The 22036-nt window shown below is 39.6% G+C and overlaps 1 long non-coding RNA gene across 1 annotated transcript; it reads right to left on the bottom strand.

The window, feature by feature from the left end:
• Nucleotides 1-2614: 2614 nt before the first annotated feature.
• Nucleotides 2615-4406, bottom strand: LOC107780927 (uncharacterized). Its single transcript, XR_001646919.2, has 4 exons — nucleotides 4180-4406; nucleotides 3939-4015; nucleotides 3759-3844; nucleotides 2615-3280 (listed from the first exon to the last, which is right to left on the bottom strand). It is a non-coding gene; the product is annotated as an uncharacterized LOC107780927 (long non-coding RNA).
• Nucleotides 4407-22036: the final 17630 nt, after the last annotated feature.

The following is a 22036-nucleotide window of genomic DNA, read 5'->3' as shown; positions in this document are numbered from 1 at the left end:
GGTTAGATGCTTGTGAAAGAAGCTTCCAAGAGTTGAAATCAAGATTAACTATATCACCGGTGTTGACCCTACCAGAGGGTACATATGGGTTTGTTGTATATTGTGATGCTTCAAGAATCGGACTTGGGTGTGTATTAATGCAACATAGCAAGGTGATAGCTTATGCTTCTAGACAACTCAAGAATAATGAAAAGAACTATCCAACACGTGACTTAGAGCTTGCGGCGGTGGTATTTGCATTGAAAATTTTGCATCATTATCTGTATGGGGTCCATGTGGATATATTCACGGACCATAAGAGCATTCAATACATTTTCAAACAGAAGGAATTGAATCTGAGGCAGAGAAGATGGCTTGAGTTACTCAAGGATTACGACATCGATATTCTATATCATCCGAGGAAGGCTAATATTGTAGCAGATGCTCTTAGCTGGAAATCTACGGGCAGTTTGGCTCACTTGGAGGCATATCAAAAGCCGTTGGCCAAGGAGATTCATCGGTTGGATAGTTTGGGAGTTCGTCTTGCGGATTCTAGTAAAGGAGAGTGATTGTGCAAAATAGGGCTGAATCGTCGCGTGTGGTGGAAGTCAAGGAGAAGCAATACAACGACCCATTGTTAGTACAATTGAAATAGAGGATTCATAAACATAAGACCATGGACTTTTCTCTTGGCATGGACGATGGTACACAAAGGTACCAAGGGCGACTATGTGTTCCAAATGTGGATGGTCTCTGGGAAAGAATCATGACCGAGGCTCACACTTCTAGGTATTCCGTGCACCCAAGCTCTACAAAGATGTACCATGATCTTAAGGAAGTCTACTGGTGGAATGATATGACGAGGAATGTAGCGGACTTTATGGCAAGATGTCCAAATTGTCAGCAAGTGAAGGCCAAACACCAAAGGACTGGTGCGTTGGCACAGAACATAGAAATTCCAATGTGGAAGTGGGAGATGATCAATATGAACTTTGTAGTGGGACTACCTCACACGCCTCTCAAGTTCGACTCAATATGGGTAATTGTAGACCAACTCACGAAACTAGCACACTTCTTACCTGTTAAGGCTACCGACACAGCGAAACAATATGCTCAGTTGTATATCAAGGAAATCGTCAGGTTACATGGCACTCTAGTTTCTATTATCTCAGATCGGGGATATAGTTTACGGCTAAATTTTGGAAGAAATTTCAGCAAGGGTTGGGTACTCAGGTAAATTTTAGTACAACTTTCCATCCACAGACCGACGGGAAAGCAAAGCGGACTATTCAGACACTCCAGGATATGTTGCGAGCTTGTGTTCTTGACTTTAGGGGTAGCTGAGATGATCATTTGCCCTTCATAGAATTTGCCTACAACAATAGTTATCATGCTAGTATCCAGATGGCACTGTTCGAGTCTTTATATGGTAAGAGATGTAGATCTCCCATTGGGTAGTTCGAGATTGGGAAAGCAGAATTGATAGGGCCAGACCTCGTGCATCAGGCTATGGAAAAGGTTACGATCATTACAGTACGGTTAAAAACTGCTCAGAGTCGTCAAAAGTACTATTCGGATGTGCGTTGCAGGGATTTAGAGTTCAAAGAAGATGATTGGGTATTCTTGAAGGTTTCCCCTATGAAGGGTGTAATGCGGTTTGGTAAGAAGGGGAAATTGAGTTCGAGGTATGTCGGACCATACAGAATCATTCAGAGGATTGGCAAGGTGGCTTGCAAGTTAGAACTACCTCCAGAGATGTCTTTAGTGCACCCGGTGTTTCATGTATCCACGTTGAAGAAGGTGGTTGGAGATCCGTCGCTTATTGTTCCGGTTGAGACTATTGAGGTTAATGAAGAATTGACCTATGAAGAAATTCCAGTTGCCATTCTTGATAGGCAAGTTCAAAAGTTAAGAAACAAAGAGATTGCCTCCGTGAAAGTACTATGGCGGAACCAGCAGGTTGAAGAGGCCACCTGGGAGGCCGAGGAAGAAATGAACAAGAAATACCCTCATTTGTTTGAATAGTCATGTATTTATAAAGTTGTGTTCTATGAAAGTGTTAAGAGTTTACCTTCTATGAATTATGTATCACTAGTGGATTTTACCGCACTTCGCGCGGTTTTGGTAGACCTCAATTTAAATTATTTACCTAAATAATATTCTTTAATATCCAAATATTAACAGTGTTTTAAAAATTTCTTTTAGTATACAGATTCAAACAGATCAGGCTTTAAGTTTTAATCCTTTTTATTATTAACACTTAAAGTTCGTATCTTTATCTAACTTCCCATCCAATATATATGTGTATAAGTATTCAACGTTTCTTTTCTTTCAATAGAGAGTTAAGTGAGTTCATACTCTTCATAAGAGAAGATCAATGTCTCTTAAACAAATAAACGTGCTATTATCTTGTTGATTAATATAGTGTAAACTGAAACCCTCCTCTTTTTTTCCCTTTGTAATAATCAATCTCAATTAAGTTGATGAATAAGAGCTTATAAAGTTAGAGAGTCTAGGAAGAACGAAAAGGAGTTATAACGAATTCCAAAAGTTGTAATGCAATTGCGGAAGGTAAGAGAAATAAATTAAGAGGATTATAAAAGAATGAAAAGTAAAAGAACTTTGGAAGTGGTATTTAAGAATGTAGTATTGATTACGTTCCCAATTCTACAATTAGAAATCAAACGAAATCGAATTAAATAATTAATTTTGAAAAGAAAAAAGACAAACCAATGAATACATTTTCTAGAGTAATAATATCCTAACTATAGCTCACTCCATATTTCACAAGGCAGCCTTTAGTTTTTAAGGTGTGTGCAACAAAGAAAAATACTCATTTTTCAGCAGCAAAAACCATCCACATGTTCTTTTCCTTTCCTTTCCTTCCATTTCATCCCGAAACTTTTCATTGTTGTCAATCTTATAGTAATCTGTAGTCCTCAATACTAAGATTCAAAGTAATTTGAGTTCCAATATATCTACACAACTACAATAAAAGAAAGCTTGCAACATTACAAGTCAATTGTTTCACCGTTGATCTTGTTGTCTCTTTCTCACATTAAGCATCACTTTTCAACTTCCAAATGAAATAGTTTAACGATCATTCATCAAAACTTCTTGAAATTAAAGTTGCACTCTCCGGATTCTAGCCATCTCACCCATTATGCAGCTGTTTAGTCCCTATCATCTACGTTGTGCCCGTGATCGTGTAGTCTTATGTTGGTTCTAGCCAGGAATAACACCGCAAAAACTGATTATTCTAGATCCATATTGCAGATTACATTAAGCATGGGATTCATTTCTGCAACGGGATCGAAGTTGCATTTAGGTGCTATAGACCAAAAAATTACCAATATAGGAAAAAATAAAAATTAGGTATTTTTGAAAACATACATCTAAAGAGACACGCACATTAAATGCAGTGAATTAAAGCCAAAAAATAAGGATATCAGTAAGATAAAAAGAAGAAGCAGAAGCTTTTACAAGAATATCATCTCCCCCACTAAATTATTATTATTATTATTATTTATTTTTTTTTACAATGATTGTAACTTAAGAAAAATACGTATTTGTTAAAATATTTACACACACATATTGTTCAAGTGACAAACAATGAAAGTCTGCCCATGAGCTGTCAACACTTCAACTAATTAGAGTTTCGGGCACCGAATAAAGTGGACATAAATAAAAAGAAAAAGATAATTAACGTGGGCCTAACATTACAAGAGAGAACTTTAACTTTCAAAAGCAGGAGTTTAACAATTTTGTGGAGTATATACCTTAGACTGCGAGGATGTGAAAACAAACTCAGCCGTGGAAAAAATCATCAAGAGAAGGTGCCTTTTAACTTTTTGAAGAAATGGTTCTGAAACTCACCCAAAAAAAGCCATCTTTCCGAATTATTCAGGGAAAAAAACTAAATTGAGTAAAAAAAATTCACAACTTAGTTCAGTTCTCACCAAAAGAGAGATGCCTCTGCTAATGATTCTTCCACCTATATTCAGATATATCCGCTCGTTCTTAGTAGATCAAAACCCTAACCACAACAAACATAGGATATAACAAATGATTATATTCAAACGAACTCAAAAAATTTAGATAACAAACATCATATGTATCAACATTCAACAATGATAAAATAATTACCTTTAGAGTTTTAAGAAATTAATGAACTTCAGTGTGGGTATCAGAATTACTAACCTGTAGGCTGTAGGAGGGAGAGTGGAACGTCAACTGCGATTCTTTTTGTTGCTTTTATTGTTGTTACGAAGGAGCACTTTTGTTTTCTTCAATAAAGGTGTGTTTCATATAACGACTTTTGGATGTCCAGATACAAATTTTGGCTAGAAAATTTTCTGAGAATTTTGAAACTGTTGCCTTCTCTGTTTCCCCATTATTAGGGGATGTAATTGAACCTAATATTCAGATTTAATAATTAATTATGTTGAATTAAAATTAGAGGGAAAAGATGAAAAACTAAGAAATTAGATAAATACATTTGCTGGGATATGAGAGTGCCACATCAGCTTTTAATTCCCCTGCATTATATTTATATATAGATTTGTACAGTTGATGGTAAGGGTGTTCCCTTTTTGTGATATACTGCTCGTAAGGCCACTGTTGCCGTTGTTATTTTAATGTTATGTTACGTCATTGGTTCATGTACATGTTGTTAGGATTGGTTTCTGGGATTCTCTGACACGTGGATATGCCCAGTTACAAGGAAAACTCTAGCGAAAATTTTGGATATTTGGGGAGTTAGTCAAAAGTTGGAACTGTTGGTGTGTTATAGCGGCTGAGTTACATTGGTTTCTAATGGCAGATTTTGGCCCTCATTCGAGGACGAATGATCTTAAGCGGGAGAGGATGTAAGGCCCCGTAAAATATTACCTAAAACCCGGAGTTTTGTGGTGCCGAAGTAGACTTATGCATTGATGATTGTAGAGTGGTTCGGTCTTTTTGGGTTGAACAGTGCTTTGGGGAGTTGAAGAAAATTTTTGGAAGTGCAGGGCATTTTTTGCGGTCTATTTTGCGGTCGCAGAACTGATCTGCGGACCGCAGATCTGTTGCAGACTGAGGCAAAAATTTAGGCAATTTTTTTGGACCATTATGAGGTCCATTATGCGGCCGTATAATTATTTTGCGGGCCGCATAACCCATCGCAGAACCAACACAAAAATTTTCGGGAGGGCAGTTCTGCGATGCATTATGCGACCGCAGAATAGGTATGCGGACCACAGACCGGTCGCAGAGTAAGGCAGGGGTGCCCAGTTCCAGAGGGCCATTATGCGGTCCATTCCGCGGACCGCAGAAGCATTATGCGGTCGCATGTGCGACCACAGATCTGTGTCGGGGCTTCATTTTTCTAATTATTTTACCCGACCCTATTTTGATTAAAAGTCCTTGGGGCTCATTTTGAAAGAGAAATATGATATTTTAGAGAGAGGAGAGAGTTATCCTAGAGAGAGAAAGGGGAGGATTCAAGGATTTCACTACTCAACTTGGATCAAGCCTTAGAATTTTATCAAGAGGGACTTTCTAAGGTTTCTATAAGGTAAGAATTTCTTACTCAACTTGTACCAATAAGTTTTGTGGGAAGATTGTTGAGCTCAAATGGGTAAAGATTGGGTTGTGGAGTGAAGGAAATCTTGTGGTAGAACCTTGTAATCAAATTTTCACATCTAGTGTTTGATAAAATGCTCAAATGAGCTGAAACCATGAATATCTTCCTAATTTATATTCAATTTTGTTATGTCTCAAAAGAGATTTAAGTTGCTAGGATTTTCAGAACATTGTAGTAATTTAAATAAATCTCAAAGCGAGGTATGAAGGCTAAACTCTTCTTCTAGTATCGAAATTCCTGAATCTTTGTAAAATTCTATCATGTTTAGTCGAACTTGAAACGCTATTGATGTGGGGTATTCAAACTAGTAAAATTGATTTCTGATTGGCATAACGTTATAGAACCCTCACGTGTTAATGATTCTCTATTATTGACTTAATTATGTTACAACCCCTTTTTGGGAGAAGATCTTGTATGAAATCAATGTGATTAAACACTTATTTCTCATATGATGAGATCTTGTGAACTTACACTTGCTAAGGCCAAAGGTGCCAAATGGTTGATTTAAAAGGGAACTCTCTTGTACAAAATATTATCGTTTTGGGAATCCGAAGCGTGGCATTGTGAATACACCTCTACCAACATATATTGTGGTGAGGCAATGGGGCCACTTTGTGTTGAGTTGTGGTATTGTGAATACACCTCCACTCGCATACATCGAGGTGAGGTGGCAGGGCCGCTTTGTATAGAGTTTGTGGCATGGTGAATGCACCTCCACCCGCATACATTGGGGTGAGTCAGCAGGACCGCTTTGTGTAAAGTTTCTGGTATTGTGATTGCACCTCCACCCGCATACGTTGGGGTGAGGCGGCAGGGCCGTTTTGTGTAAAGGTAGTTATAGAGGATCCCCGACTTATGAATTTAAAAATATTATTGAAAGCTCTTAATAAATTTTCTATGGCCTTAGCGGCTAACTAAGCCTTTTATTATTACCATGATTCATCATATTCATGTTGTATTTTCAAGTCCATGCATAGGTGTTTGGTTTTCGTACTAGTACTATTCGACATGTACTAATGTCCCTTTTGCCGGGGGCGCTGCATCTTTAATGGATGCAGATGGTTCCATAGTAGGTGGTATTGATCAGTGATAGCAGTACACCCTCTCCTCAGCTGACTTGGTGAGCCCCACTTCATTCTGGGGTCCTGTATCTCTTGTTTCATGTACATAGTATTTTGAGGTATAGCCAGGGTCTTATTGCCGGCATTGTCGTAGCACTCTTTTGTTTCTGTTAGAGACTCCGTAGACATAGTGTGGGTTGTATTTATTTTTGGGAAGGTTAAACAAAAAAAATTATAATCGTATCATCTGTTCCACTTTAACTATGATTGTACAGTGTACTGTTTTGGAGACGTGTTAAAGACGTAACTAATGGAAGTGAATTGGTGTTATTCACATGACTGATGTTTAATTACTGATATAAATGTATCTTCTCTTTATTCATGGGCAAATTGGGTAGAAGGTATTGTACATGCTTGCTCGGCCAGGGTATCTCGGTTGAGCGTCGGTCGCGCTTCCCGAGGTCAGGCCGTGACACCCATGACATTAGAGGTAGAGTAAAAGAGGTTAGAATGGTTCAAGAAGTATGATCCCCCTACTTTCAGTTTTAGATAGTGGCATGCTTATGAGGAGAGTAGGCCAGTTGGCACAACGTGACTTACTTGGACTCAGTTCTCTGATCTTTTTTTAAGGGAGTTCGTTCCACAGAACCTTAGGGATATGTGGCGCACAAAGTTAGAGCAGTTGTGCCAGGGGACTATGATCGTGTCTGAGTACACTATGAGATTCAGTAAGCTATCTCATTATGCACCTGCTTTGATTTATACTATTAGAGAGAGAGTCCACTGATTTTTCGAGGGGCTCAGTTTTGGTCTCAGACTGGGGATAGCACGGGAGTTGGCGACTAATACTTCATTTCAGCATGTTGTGGAGATTGCCAAGAGGATGGAGCGCATCCGCGGTGTAGAGAGGTAGGATAGAGAGGCTAAGAAGCCTCGTGGACCGGGAGGATCTACTTATCCCTATTTTGGTGGCAGGGTGCGTCATGGTAGATGTTTTGTTGGGCAGCTCATTCAATCTACACTTCAGGTTTCACGTGGTGCTTCAGTTATCCATGGGTCCCAGAGCACGCTTTCGGACATCTTCCACAGCCACGCCTGTAGAGAGGTTGCTTTTAGTGTGGGGATTCAGGCACATGGTGAGAGATTGTCCTAGACTCCGGGTAGGTGTACCATTGCAGAGTACTCAGGCTATGGGTTCCGCTCCAGTTGCTGCCACCCCTACTCATCTAGTTATAGATGTGGGATAGGCGAGTAGAGTGCGTCCTAGAGAGGGAGGCCATTTTTATGCTTTCTGTGGTAAAGCTAAGGCAGCTGCACCAGATAATGTCGCTACAAGTACGGTTTCAGTTTGTTATTGGGATGCAACAGTTTTATTTTGATCCGATCCTATTTAGCAGTATGAGTCCTTCTACCTTGCTTCAAATATGGATATGTTTCATGATTCTTGTATTCTTTTTATGTGTCTTCACCTGTTGGGACCTCTATTGTGGTAGACCGTCTTTATCATTCTGGTGTGGTCGCTATTGAGATTTATAATACTAGTGTGGACTTTCTGTTACTTAATACAGTAGGATTTGATGTGATTTCTGGATGGTTTGGCCACGACTTGTGGTTGATGTACTCTACTAGCATGGGAAGTTCGTTGCGTGTTGTGGTTGTGTTCTACGAGATTGAGTTAGTTAAAGGATTTAGGTTAATGGGATGTTTATCTTGCTTGTAATTCTGATTTGGGAATGGATACTCATGTTTTTAGGTGGATCGGTATGTTTGGACCAGACTACGTGTCACGGTAGGGTTATGTTAGGATGAGATTTGTTATAGTTATTGCATGTGTTTTGCTTCTTCCTTGTGGGATGGATTCATAGTATGGTACCGATGGGGAGTAGTATGAGCTTCACATGTTTCTTATATCATTATCAGTGTTGTGAAGGTTTGGAATAAGGTTCTAGTCGAATATGAGACTATTTACCGGTAGCGGGTATGGTAATAGGCAGCTATTGTGACCAAAACTGTTGCTATTGCATTATAGGGTGATGCGTTACGTCGTGTGGTTATACCTTGTGGATGTATGCATGAGTTGTTGTAGCTGGTTGGGTTGATACACTATGTTTATGTGTGAATCGGGTCTTTGGGGGATGCTTGGATGCTGAAATTTGGTTCTTATGCTTATTGGTTAAGGTTGAAGGAATAATCTTCGATCGAGATGGTGTTGTCAGGCATATGTGGATTGGGGTGACGTGGGATTACCCGTGTGTATGTGTATGTGTATGGTGAGTTTATACAATGATTTGATGGCTTTGGAGCGACTATTGGCACGTTCGAGGACTAACGTTTGCTTAAGAGGGACAGAATGTAACGACCCAACTAGTCGTTTTGAGCTTTAGCATTCTGTTCGGTGGTTTAATATCTTGAGTAGCTTCATATTATGTATTATGACTTGTTGTATAGTCGATTTCAATTTTCTAGCGATTTGAGGTTGATTTGGAAGAATGGTTCTCATTTTAGAAGCTTTAAGTTGGAAGAGTTGACCAAGTTTGACTTTTACGTATTTGATCTTAGATCGGAGTTTTGATGGTTCCGTTAGGTCCGGACGACGATTTGGACTTAGGAATATGCCCAAAATTGGATTCGGACGCTCCTAGGTTGATTGGGCACTTTTTGGCGAAAGCTGGCAATTTGAAGGTTTAGAATTTTCATAAGCTTGACCATAGTTTGACTTTATGGATATCGAGTTTGGATTTTGGTTTTGGGACTTGGAATATATCTGTTTTGTTATTTGGAACTTGTTTGCAAAATTCGGTGTCATTATGAGTTGGTTTGAAGTTCATTGTGATTTTCATTTGTTTTGGTGTCTGATTCATGATTTCAGATGTTATTTTGGTGTTTTGATCGCGCGAGCGAGTTCGTATGTTGTTTATGTACATGTGTGCATGTTTGGTGTGGAGCCCCGAGGGCTCGGGTGAGTTTCGGACGGGTTTCAGATTTGTTTTGGTCATGTTTCATATTGCTGGTGTTGAGCAGGTGTTGCAGGTCTCGCAAATGCGAAACACTGTACACATTTGTGAACCTTGCATTTGCGAGGCGGGAGTCGCATTTGCAAGGTGGGCTGGGAGGCTGTCAGGTTTGCTTTTGTGAACTATCGATCGCATTTTCGATCAGGCACCTGGGCAAGAGAAGTCCGCATTTGCGATAAAATGATCGCTTTGGCGGAAGGGGCAAACTTTGCAAATGCAAAGTCCTTGTCGCATTGCAACATCCCCTGAGTTCAGCAGGCATCGCTTTTGTGATGCATTCTTCGCATTTGCGAACCTTAGGTTGCATTTGCGACTTCTGCAACAACAAAAGGGTGGAATTACGGGAATTAGCTTCATTTATAACATTTTAGAACCCTAGACTCTATAAGAGGCGATTTTGAGGAGGAATGTATATATACTATTGGGTAAGTAATTTTGATCCAATTTCAATTATATTACATGATTATTTATTAGATTTAACATCTAATCTATGGAATCTGAAGAGAATTTGTGTGGGATATTGTCTATGTTTTGAAAAATGAAAATTTGAGATTTGATAGTTGAATTGGACTCAGATTTGAAAACAAAACACATAAATGGACTCGTGGGGTTATGGATAGTCGAGATCTACCCTTGGACTCGAGTTTTGACAGGGCAAGCCCGAGGTTGACTTTTGAGAAATTATGTAAAGATCTTAACTTTATTTATTGAAATTGGTTTCTCTTGCATTATTTGATGTTGTTAAGTCAATTTTGGTTAGATTGGAGCCGAGCAAAGGTGAATTTTAGAGGAAAGACATGTTTAGAGTATTGATTGAGGGCTTTTGAGGTAAGTATCTTGCCTAACCTTGTATGCGGGAACTTTCCCATAGGATTTGGTCTATTTGTATAATTTGTACTTTGTGAACGACATGTACATAAGGTGACGAGTGTGTACACGGGCGTATATGTATTAGTTATGACTGGATATGGCCCGATGTTGCTCTTATTGCCTTGTTTTGACTGTGAGATCTCTACACTACATGTTTCCTATTGTGGATGATTACTTGAGTTCATATTCCATTTTAGAGATCATGTTTTAGGATTTTATTTCCTTAATTGGACAAGTTGGGCATTTGTGAAATTGTTGCTATATTGGTTAGCTGAATTCATGTTATATGTTGAACCCCCATCCGCTTTCCCTTATTTATTGTCCTTGTGCACTGCGCTGGCAGACTTGTGAGTTGATGTCTTGATGACAATTGTTAATATGTTGTGTTGTTGTAATTTTGGCACATGTGGACTTGTTAAGCGGATTGTCGGGGTGTTTGCATGATGTTTTATCGTTATTGTTGATATTTGAAATGCGGCGAGACAAGGCGGGTTATATATATATATATATATATATATATATATATATATATATATATATATATATATCAGGTTTGCGCATGTGGCGAGACAAGGTGGGATAATATATGATACGTGTGTGGCGAGACAAGGTGGATATTTACTTTATTGTTTCGCATGCGACGAGACAAGGTGGGCATTTACTTTATTATTGCACACGCTACGAGACAAGGGGGCTATGTGGGGACGATATGTGATGGACTGGGGGCATATTATTGAAGATATTCATGTGGTGGTGTGACTTCCTTGTGTGTGTCATGCATATTACATGATTTGTTCTGTTGTTTCCAATGTGCTGCTCGGTGTTTTTGATATTACTTGTTGATTTGAGCTATGATAGTACACTTGCGCATGCATACACCGTAACATATCATTTATACCAGTCCAGGAGTATGAAGCTTGATGTTAATTGATCATGTTCATGTATTCTTGTATATTTGCTTTCTCTGCGATATGGTTGGACTGGTAGCCTATGAACAAGCCGCGCGGATTGTCATATTGAACTTGTGACCATGCTGGGCAGATTGTGATATCGAGCCTGTGACCATGCCGAGCGGATTGTGATATTGGCATGTGAGTTGTCCGTGTAGTTGTTATTGATAATGTGGGAACGAGATACCATGTGTATACAATTTGTTATTTGGGAGTCGTGATTTGTGATTATGATGTGTGGTACCTCGGGGTGATTCATGTTGTAAATCTTGTGTCTAAATGGTTGGATGATATAACTATCGTTGTTTTCTCTTAATTGCTTACACTTGTATTTTATCTGTGCTTTGATTATATTGCTGTTTTATCACGTGATTACCTTTCATTGCCATTTATTTACTTTGCTTTTCTGTTGTCAACTTCATTTTGATACTCTGCACAGGTTATTTGATTAGTGAGTGTCTGGACTTGAACATCGTGACTACTCTACCGAGATTAGTCTTGATACTTAATGGGTACCGATGTGGAGTACTCATGTGTAACGACCCGACCGGTCATTTCGAACAACTGCATTCAGTTCGGTAGCTTGAGGTCATGAGTAGATTCATATTATGTACTATGACTTGCGTATATCATCAATTTTAGTTTTCAGGTACCTCGGGATTGATTTGGAAGGATGATTCTCAACTTGGAAGCTTTAAGTTGGAAGAGTTGACCAAGTTTAACATTTGTGTATTTGACCTCAAATCGGAGTTTTGATGATTCCGTTAGGTCCGGATGGTGATTTTGGACTTGGGCGTATGCCCGGATTTGCAATTAGATATTCCTAGAAGGTTTCGGCACTATTTGACGAAAGTTGGTGTAAGGCCCCGTAAATCTTTACCTAAAACCTAGGGTTTCGTGGTGGCGACGTAGACTGTTTTCGTGGAAGTACAGGGCATTTATGCGGCTCATTCTGCGGTCGCAGAACTGATCTACGGACCGTAGATCTGCCGCAGACTGAAGTAGAAATTTGGGCAAATTTTTGGACCATTATGCGGCTGCATAATCATTTTGTGGGCCGCATAACCCATCGCAGACCCAACACAAAAACATTTCCGGAGGGAAGTTCTGCGGTGCATTATGTGACCGTAGAATAGGTCTACGAACCGCAGACCGGTCGCAGAGTGAGGCAGAAGTGCCCAGTTCCGGAGGGCCAATATGCGATACATTTTGTGGACCGCATAAGCATTACGCGGTCGCAGATCTGCTTCGGGGCTTCATTTTTTCTAATTTTTGAACCCGACCCCATTCTTATAAAACAGTCTTAGGGATCATTTTAGAAGGTTCAAACTTATATTTTAGAGAGAGGAAGATGGTCTAGAGTGAGAAAAGGAATTTCTAAGTCACTTGTTCATCAATCTTTGCTCAAGCCTTGAAGAATTCTGTAGGGTAACTCACATGGTCTTCAACCAAAAAGTAAGGTTCTAGCCCTAGCCTTTAATTTCGAGATTTGACTAAAAATAGGTAATAAGCCAAGCAGTTCTTGGATGTGGGAGTTGTTCATTATGCATGCATGTACTATGTAGGGTTGTGGGAAGATTGTTGAGCTCAATTGGGTAGATTTTGGGTAGTGAAATAGAGGAATCCACCATAGGAGGACCTTGAGATCATAATGGCCACCTAGTGTTTGATAAAATGCTCAAATGAGCTAGAATCATGAACTCCTTCCTAATTCGTGTTCAATGTTGTTGTGTCTCTAAATAGATCAAAGTTGCTAGGATTCCGGAACTGTGTAGTGAATTAAGGTAAGCTCAAAGAGAGGTATGTTGGCTAAACTCCTCTTTTAGAATTGAACCCCACAATATCCTTATAAGTCCCGTTATGCTCATTATAAACTAATTATTCCAAATAAGCCTTGTGTCAAAATAAATATGCGTTCATTATGTATTCCAAAGATTCTCGTTATGTTGAGTTACTGTTTGAGAATGTGGTTTAAGTATGGGTTGTGCGTTATTATGTTATGATTTAAAAATGTGATTCTAATGAAAGCTATCATGTCAAAATGTGTAAGAAATCACATGTGCCTAAGACCCTAAATTGATGTGTTTAAAGTATTAATTTGAAAGGCCTTGTTGTTGATTATCTATGATGATATTTAAAAGTGAAAGAAGAGAATATGAAATATATGATGTGTGGCCAATGTGCCAAGGATGATATTGCACATGGCCATTGGTGCCAATGAAATGAATGATATGCAAAAGATTACAAAGTAAGTGGTAAATCCTTTTAATAGTAAATGCTTTGGGAGTATCGATTAGCCACCTAGGAAGGGTAGGTCGAAATAACCTAACCCCAAAACTACACGTGTCGGTGTAGGAGTGATTGAGGGGTAAATCCCTGTGTTAATGTGGTGAGATTATTTCCCCTTGTATGGGATGAGATTGATGTGTTGAGTTATTTCCCCTTGTATGGGATGAGATTATTACTAGCGAGATGTGATTTGATGTCGACCTACACAACATTGTGGCGAGACGACTTAGCTGATCGGGCTGAGATCGCACGCCATGCCGCGCACATGGTGGTATTGTGAGTGGATGTCTCGGGGTGAGACGGCTTAGCCGGTCAGGCTGAGATTGGACTCTGTGCTAAAATACGATGGTGTATCGGTGCTAAAAATCTCCCAACTTAAAAAGAATAGAACTTACTTGAAATTTGCCTTTCCCCTAACTTGATACCTGGATATTATTTAATTCTCTTATTGATTTCCTGTTTCCTTCTTTGTTTGCTGTTACTCGTTCTATTGAGAGGGTGTATAGTTTTACATACTAGTACTATTCCATATGTACTAACGTTCCTTTTGCTGGGGGAGCTGCATCTTTAATGGATGCAGGTGGTTCTATAGCAGGTGGTATTGATCAGTGATAGAATCACACCCTATCCTCACCTGACTTGGTGAGCCCCACTTCATTTCGGGGTCCTATATCTCTTGTCCTTTGTACATAGTATTTGAGGTATAGCCGGGGCCTTGTTGCCGGCACTGTCGTAGCACTCTTTTGTTTCCGTTAGAGGTTCCGTAGACATAGTGTGGGTTGTATCTTATTTTGGGAAGGTTGAACTAAACTTGTTGTAATTGTATCATCTATCCCACTTTAACTACGAATGTATAGTGTACTGTTTTGGGGACTTGTTAATGACGTAACTAATGGAAATGAACTGGTGTTATTCACATGACCTCTTAATGTTTAATTAATGATATAAATGTATCTTCTCTTTATTCATGAGCGAGTTGGGTAGAATGTATTGTACATGCTTGCTCGGCTGGGGTATCTCGGTTGAGCGCTGGTCGCGCTCCCCATGGTCTGGGTGTGACAGTTTGAAAGTTGAAGGTTTGGAATGTTCATAAGTTTGATCAAGAGTTGACTTTGATGATATCGGATTTGAATTGATATTTCGGGAGTTGGAATAGGTTCGTTATGTCATTTGGAACTTTTGTGCATAATTTGAGGTCATTCCGAGTTGATTTGGTATTGTTTGGCACGGGTTTTAGAAGTTCAAAAGTTCATTAAGTTGGATTTGAGGTGCGATTCATGGTTTTGATGTTGTTATGTGTGATGTTAGGTCTCGAGTAGGTCTGTGTTATGTTTTGGGACTTGTTGGTATGTTCGGACGGGGTCCCGAAGGGTTTGGGTGAGTTTCAGACGTGGTTCAGATCATTTCAGATGGTTTTTGCATTGCTGGTTGCTGATGTGTCTGCAGAGCATCTCGATCGCGAATCAGTGAACGCGATCGTGTAGAGGAATTCTGGAGCTAGGTATCTTCTTCTTCGTGTTCGCGAATATTTGACCGCGTTGTAGAGAGGTGATCAGGCACGACATGGTGCGGTTGCAGATTTTCGAGGACATGGCCCTTGATAGAAAGTTGTGGAGGTCGAGCATTAGGGCTGTAGGTTAGGAGATAGGAGGCTAGTATGATAGTGTTTTGTTTTAGGCTGCTAGTGGCTCGAGTTGTGTCCTTAATACTTCATTAAGGTTGTAGGTTAGGCTGTGTATGTTTAGTGCCCCTTGTTGTGTCCATATTATTCCCTTGCGTCTGTAGTACTGTGCCTTTGTTACTGCTTAGTGTTATTACTTTTCTCTTTATTTTCTAGTTATTGCGTTTTTGGTGTTATCTTTCTGCATTCCTTTGCTGTTACTGATACACTGTCTCTTTCCTTCTTCTTGTGCCGAGGGTCTATCGGAAATAACCTCTCTACTCCTCCGGAGTAGGGGTAAGGTCTGCGTAAACACAACACTCCCCAAATCCTACTTGTGGGATCTCGCTGGGTTGTTGTTGGCGTAGGTTGCTGGAGCTTGAGCATCACGTTCGCGCAAGTGGCTTCGCATTTGCACAGTGTAGAGCTAGGCTGGGCAGGTCTTCATGATTTCTTCATCGCATTCGCGCTGGAGCTTTCGCATTCGTGTTGGTCTGTGCAGATGTTCATCGTGATCGTGAGCATGAGGCCACGTTCGCGTAGAGATTCTTCGAGGCTGAGCATTTTTGTGCTTCGCGATAGCGAAGCTAGTCCCGCGATCGCGAAGAGTATACCCGGGCATTGTTTATAAGGTATTCTATTTCAAAGGTTTTGGTCAGTTTATCATATTATGAGTTATGGAGCTCGGATTTGGGTGATTTTAGAGGCAATTTTTACCACATGGATTGGGATAAGTATTTTCTACTCGGTTTTGATTATATTTCATGAATCTATCTTCGATTTTGGCATTTGGATTATGATTTTTAAAGAGAAATTGGGGGGTTTTGTCTAAACTTTCATAAAGTGAATTTTTGAGTTTTGAACATCGATTTGGAGTCGGATTTGAGTGAAATTAGTATGGTTGGACTCATAATTGAATGGGTTTTCGGATTTTGTGAGTTTTGTCAGGTTCCAAGGTGTGGGCTCAGGTTTGACTTTTTGGTTGACTTTGAGTAAATGTCTAAAGATTCGACCTTTATCATTTAGGTTTGCTTCCTATGATATTATTTGATAATGTTTAGTTGCTTTTGGCTAGTTTCGAGCCATTCAGAGGGCGATTTGGGCAGGATGGCGCTTCTAGTGTATAGATTTGGCTTGTTTGAGGTAAGTGTCTTGCTTAACTTTGTTGGGGGGTGACGCATATATAAGGTGACGATCGTATATGGATGTGCCAGGGTTAATCATACTTGGGGTAGATTATACGATTATTTGTGCCTTGTAGGATTATGTGATCTTCTTTCTTCATGTTTTTTACATGATTTCTAAGTTAATATGAATATGAAGTTAAATGCTAGAAACCATGATTTAGCTTATTATAACTTGATTAAAATTTGATGGACATTTTGTGAAACTATTAATGTGCTCAATTCGGTCATCACTATACTTAATCACAAATATATCGCTACGACTGTTATTCTAGAGATATTGGATTCTATACTTGAGTTGAAGATCATTTTTGAGATTTGTTGAGATACTTGAACAATAAGGTTCTTGAGGTTTGTTGAATTTTTATTGGCTTGAAAGTTGTGATTGATGTTCATTTGGAATAGTCGCTTAATCACTCTCCTTGATGCTATTCATGCTTCCTACCTTACTTGTTATTGATATACATGTACTTGGTGAGGAAGAATGTAAATCATGAAGGGTGATGCCGTGCCATTGCATATATATTACCATGTGAGGAAGAGTGTAAAACACAAAGGGTGATGCCGTGCCATGTGAGTAAAGCACGAAGGGTGATGCCGTGCCGTTTCATTTATATAATCATGAGAGGACGAGAGTAAAAGCATGGAGGATGATGCCGTGTCATTTCATTTAAATTATCATGAGAGGATGAGAGTAAAAGCATGAAGGGTGATGCCGTGCCATTATTTTTATATTATCATGTGTTCATGGCACGAAGGGTGTTTCCATGCAGGCGAGGATGAGAGACATGCGAATATATTGTGATATATTTTCTTTATGTATACATTCATGCCTTTATCTTGAGTTGTTACTTTTGCACCTCTGTTCTCTATGTGACTTGTCGTTGTTGTTCTGTCTTTGTCCTCTACCTCAATTGTTATTGTATTATCCATGCCTTCTATCTTTTTAACTTGTAAATATCATGCTTTCCTTATTGTTTGTCATATCTATATCTATACCGTTTCTCATTTGTTTCACTTTCGTATAAGCGTGCTACCATGTTAGTTATTCATGCTATCTATTTGTTTACCTTACAAAGATCATGCTTTCCCTCTTGTTTGTTGTATCTACATCTAAGCCTTCTACCATGTTAGTTAGTGAAATTTATGTTCTTCTATCTTAGTTGCTATCATTACTTCTATGCGTCCTACATAGTCTGTTACCGTTGTCCATATGCACTGCCTTGTTCGTCATTACTACCTGTGTATCTCCCACTTTGTTGTTATTGTTATTGGTATTTCTTTCACCTGGTTGGTACTGTTATACGTATGCTCAGTAAGGATGAGATAAATGCACGAAGAGTGTTGCCGTGCCATTTGATTTGATATCTTGAGTTCATTTCTCACACTATGAAAGCTCTGGATTTACTGTCGTGGTATGATGGTGTCACGACCCGAAATCCAACTTGTCATGATGGTACCTAACCCCAACTGCTAGGTAAGCCAATTGGCAACAATCTAATTTTAATGAGATAAACTAAGAGAAGATAACTGATGAAATAACTGCTTTTATACAAAATCCCAAGGATTGGTAGTATAAATCATGAGCATCTAAGATTTAGAGTTTACAAAGCTGGTATGAAATAAATACATCATCTGTTAGAAATGTACATAAACAGATTTTTATAAATCTAAAGCTACCATGAACAAGAGGCAGCTACAACCGGAATGCAGGTACGTCTTCAAAGCCAGCTCCCGCCATACATAACAACACCAACTCCAAAATCTGCACGTAAGGTGCAGAAGTGTAGTATGAGTACAACCGACCCCATGTACTCAATAAGTAACAAACCTAACCTTAGGTTGAAAGAAGTTACGAGCTTGGACAGTCCTACACCAACAACTAAGAACAACTCATAACAATAAAATGAAACCAGTACAAGTAATACTCAAAGATATGATGCTCATCTCGTTCATAGTTACGGAAAATAGGCATGCTTCTCAGATATAACAGTAAAGACCCAAATCTTTCACCGAAATTACCAAAATATGAGTATTAGAAAACTACGATTTTTCCCAAAACCTTTCAACAACAGATAACATGTTTCATTATCAGATAGCATGAGGAAAGTACATCTCTATGCCTACATGTCAAGGTGCATGTGATGTCATGACTGTCACAATACCGTACACCATGAGGAAATGCATCTCTATGCCTACATGCCAAGTATGCATGTCAAATGTAATGCACCACAGTGACAAACTCATGTGCTCATGCTCTCAGAGTATTCAACCTCACTCAGCATGCTCAATCACTCAGCACCTCCCAATCACTCAACACTCTCAATCACTCAAAACTCTCACTCAGCACTCGCACTCAGTAGGTATCTGCGCTCACTGCTAGTATGTCAGACTCCGGAGGGGCAGATCCTGCCCAAGCGCTTAATATAAAGCTAATCTGGCCTACTGCGACATGCAACCCGATCCCATAATAATAAAGCCTATCAGGCCTACTGCGGCATGCAGCCCGATCCATATAATAATAATATATATAAAGGCAATATGGTCTGCTGCAGCGTGAAACCCGATTCCATAATCATCCATCACAATTAGGCCCTCGGCCTCACTCAATCATCGATCTCGCTAGTCTCTCGGGCTCACAAATCACATGCCAATCAGCCCAACAATGATAACATGATGTGACATCAAATGATAACAGAGACTCAGATATGATATACAAATGAATGAATATGACTGAGTATGTAATTACAATTCAAGCAAGTAACTCAACAACAGAAATGACCTCAGTGGGTCCCAACAGAGTAAGTATATGGCCTAAACATGATTTCTAACATGAATCACAACTCAATTACTCTAACATATAGAAATTTCATGGCTAGAAACAAGATAGATAACTACACAGTACCACGGAATCAACTGAGTCATAATTCACACGGTGCATGCCCACATGCCCGTCACCTAGCATGTGCGTCACCTCAACATCAAACACATACCACGTATATTTAGCGGTTCATACCCTTAGCACCAAGTTTAGAAGTGTTACTTATCTCGAACAAGCCAAATCCAATATCGATCAAGCCAAACAATACTCTAGAAATGCCATCCCGCGTGTACCGACCTCCTAACGGCTCGAAACTAGCCAAAAGCAACTTAAGAACATCAAATAATGCCAAACGAAACAAACCCAATCAATAGAGGTTGAATCTTTATTCAAAAGCCCCAAAGTCAACCAAAAATTTAAACCTGGACCCGCACCTCGGAACCCGACAAAACTCACAAAATCCGATAATCCATTCAATTACGAGTCCAACAATACTAGTTTTACTCAAATCCGACTCCGAATCGATGATCAAAACTCAAAAATTCACTTTATGAAATTTTAGATAAAAACTCTCAATTTCTCTTTAAAATTCGTAATCCAAATGACAAAATCGAAGATAAATTCACGGAATATAATCAAAACCGAGTATTGAACACTTACCCCAATCCATGTGGTTAAAATTGCCTCCAAAATTGCCCAAATCCAAGTTTCCCAACTCAAAATATGCTAAAATGAACAAAACCCTCGATTTATAACTTCTGCCCATCTATTTTCGCATTTGCGAACAAATTCCCGCTTCTGCGAAGATGCGCTTATGTGAACACATCCTTCGCTTCTGAACACATCCAAACTCAGCCGTGCGGCCCAACCGTGAAGGTCGCACGTGCGGCCCAACCTTCGCTTATGTGAACACATCCAAACTCAGCCGCCACCGCTTCTGCAATCATCTCTCCGCTTCTGCAGTCGCGCTTCTACGCATATAGAACTGCACCTGTGGTCGCGCAGATGCGCTTATGCACCCGCACCTGTGACCTTCACGCCCAGCCTGCCACTTCCACCTTTGCGATAGATACTCTGCACATGCGGGATTGCATCTACGACCAGTTTTCCACAGATATGGACACACCAGAACCAACAGCCTCAACCAATGCCACAAAGCCTAAAATGATCTGAAATAAAGCCGAAACACACCCGGGCCCCTCGGGACCCCGTCCGAGCATACCAACAAGTCCCATAACATAACACGGACCTACTTTAGGCCTCAAATCTCGTATAACAACATAAAAATCATGAATCGCACCTCAAATCAAACCTGGGATACTTTTGAACTATCAACTTTCAAAACTCATGCTGAACCATATCAAATCAACCTGGAATGACCTCAAATTTTGCACACTAGTCCCAAATGACATAACGAAGCTATTCCAATCTCCGGAACCATAATCCGAACCCGATATAATCAAAGTCAACTCTCAGTCAAACTTATGAATATTCCAAACCTTCAAATTTCTAACTTTCGCCAAATAGTGTCGAAACCTTCTAGAAATATCCAAATACAAATCCGGGAATGCTCCCAAGTCCAAAATCACCATACAGACCTATCAGAACCATCAAAACTATGATCCGAGGTCAAATACTAAAAAGTCAAACTTGGTCAACTCTTTCAACTTAAAGCTTGAAACATGAAATTCATTCTTCCAAACTAATTCTGAAACACCTGAAAACCACAACTGATGATACACACATGTCATGATACATCATACAAAGCTAATCAATACTTCAAATAGCTGAACAGAATGCAAATGCTCAAAATGACCGGTCGGATCGTTACAGATGGTCATCGCTTTAAGGAAAGAATTGGTTGTGATATTGAGAAATATTGATCGTAATTTCTTCTAGTAATCATTTATTGCTTCTCATATTTGTTCTTGTACTCTTCTCTATTATGTTTTAGTACTATTCTATTGCTAGTTTACAATATAGGTTATATCAGTGAGTATATTTTAATTAAAAAGCTTCATCACTACTTCACCGAGGTTAGTCAAAATACTTACTGGGTACATGAGGTCGGTTGTACTCATACTACACTTCTGCTCCTTGCGTGCAGATATTGGAGTTGATGCCAATGTGCATGGCGGGAGCTGGCATTGAAGATGTACCCGCCGTCCGAACATGACTACCATTTGTTCTTGGTGGTTTTAGATTTGAGTTCTGTTTATGTATAATTCAAACAGATATTGTATTTATTCATCCTATCATTTTTGTAAATCAAAATCTGTAAGGCCCCGTAAAATTTTGCAAAAGAAAATAATATTTCGTGGTGCCGAATTGGTTTTACGCGGCTCGCTGCGGCTCGGAGTTTTTGGGTTGAGCAATGCACCGGAAAGTAGAGGAAAATTTTTGGCAGAAAAGCGCGTTTATGCGGTCCATTATGCGACCGCATAATCACTCTGCGAGCCGCATAATGGCCGCAGAAGTGAGGCAGGAGAGAGCTAGATTGAAGGCAATTATGCGGTCGAGTATGCGACCGCATAACTGTTATGTGGTCATTATGCGACTGCAGAACAGTTATGCAGACCGCATAG

Source organism: Nicotiana tabacum, chromosome 21, assembly GCF_000715075.1.
Source record: "Nicotiana tabacum cultivar K326 chromosome 21, ASM71507v2, whole genome shotgun sequence".
Taxonomy (NCBI): domain Eukaryota; kingdom Viridiplantae; phylum Streptophyta; class Magnoliopsida; order Solanales; family Solanaceae; genus Nicotiana; species Nicotiana tabacum.
The sequence above is the reverse complement of the archived record's forward strand: the minus strand, read 5'-3'. Positions and strand labels throughout refer to the sequence as shown.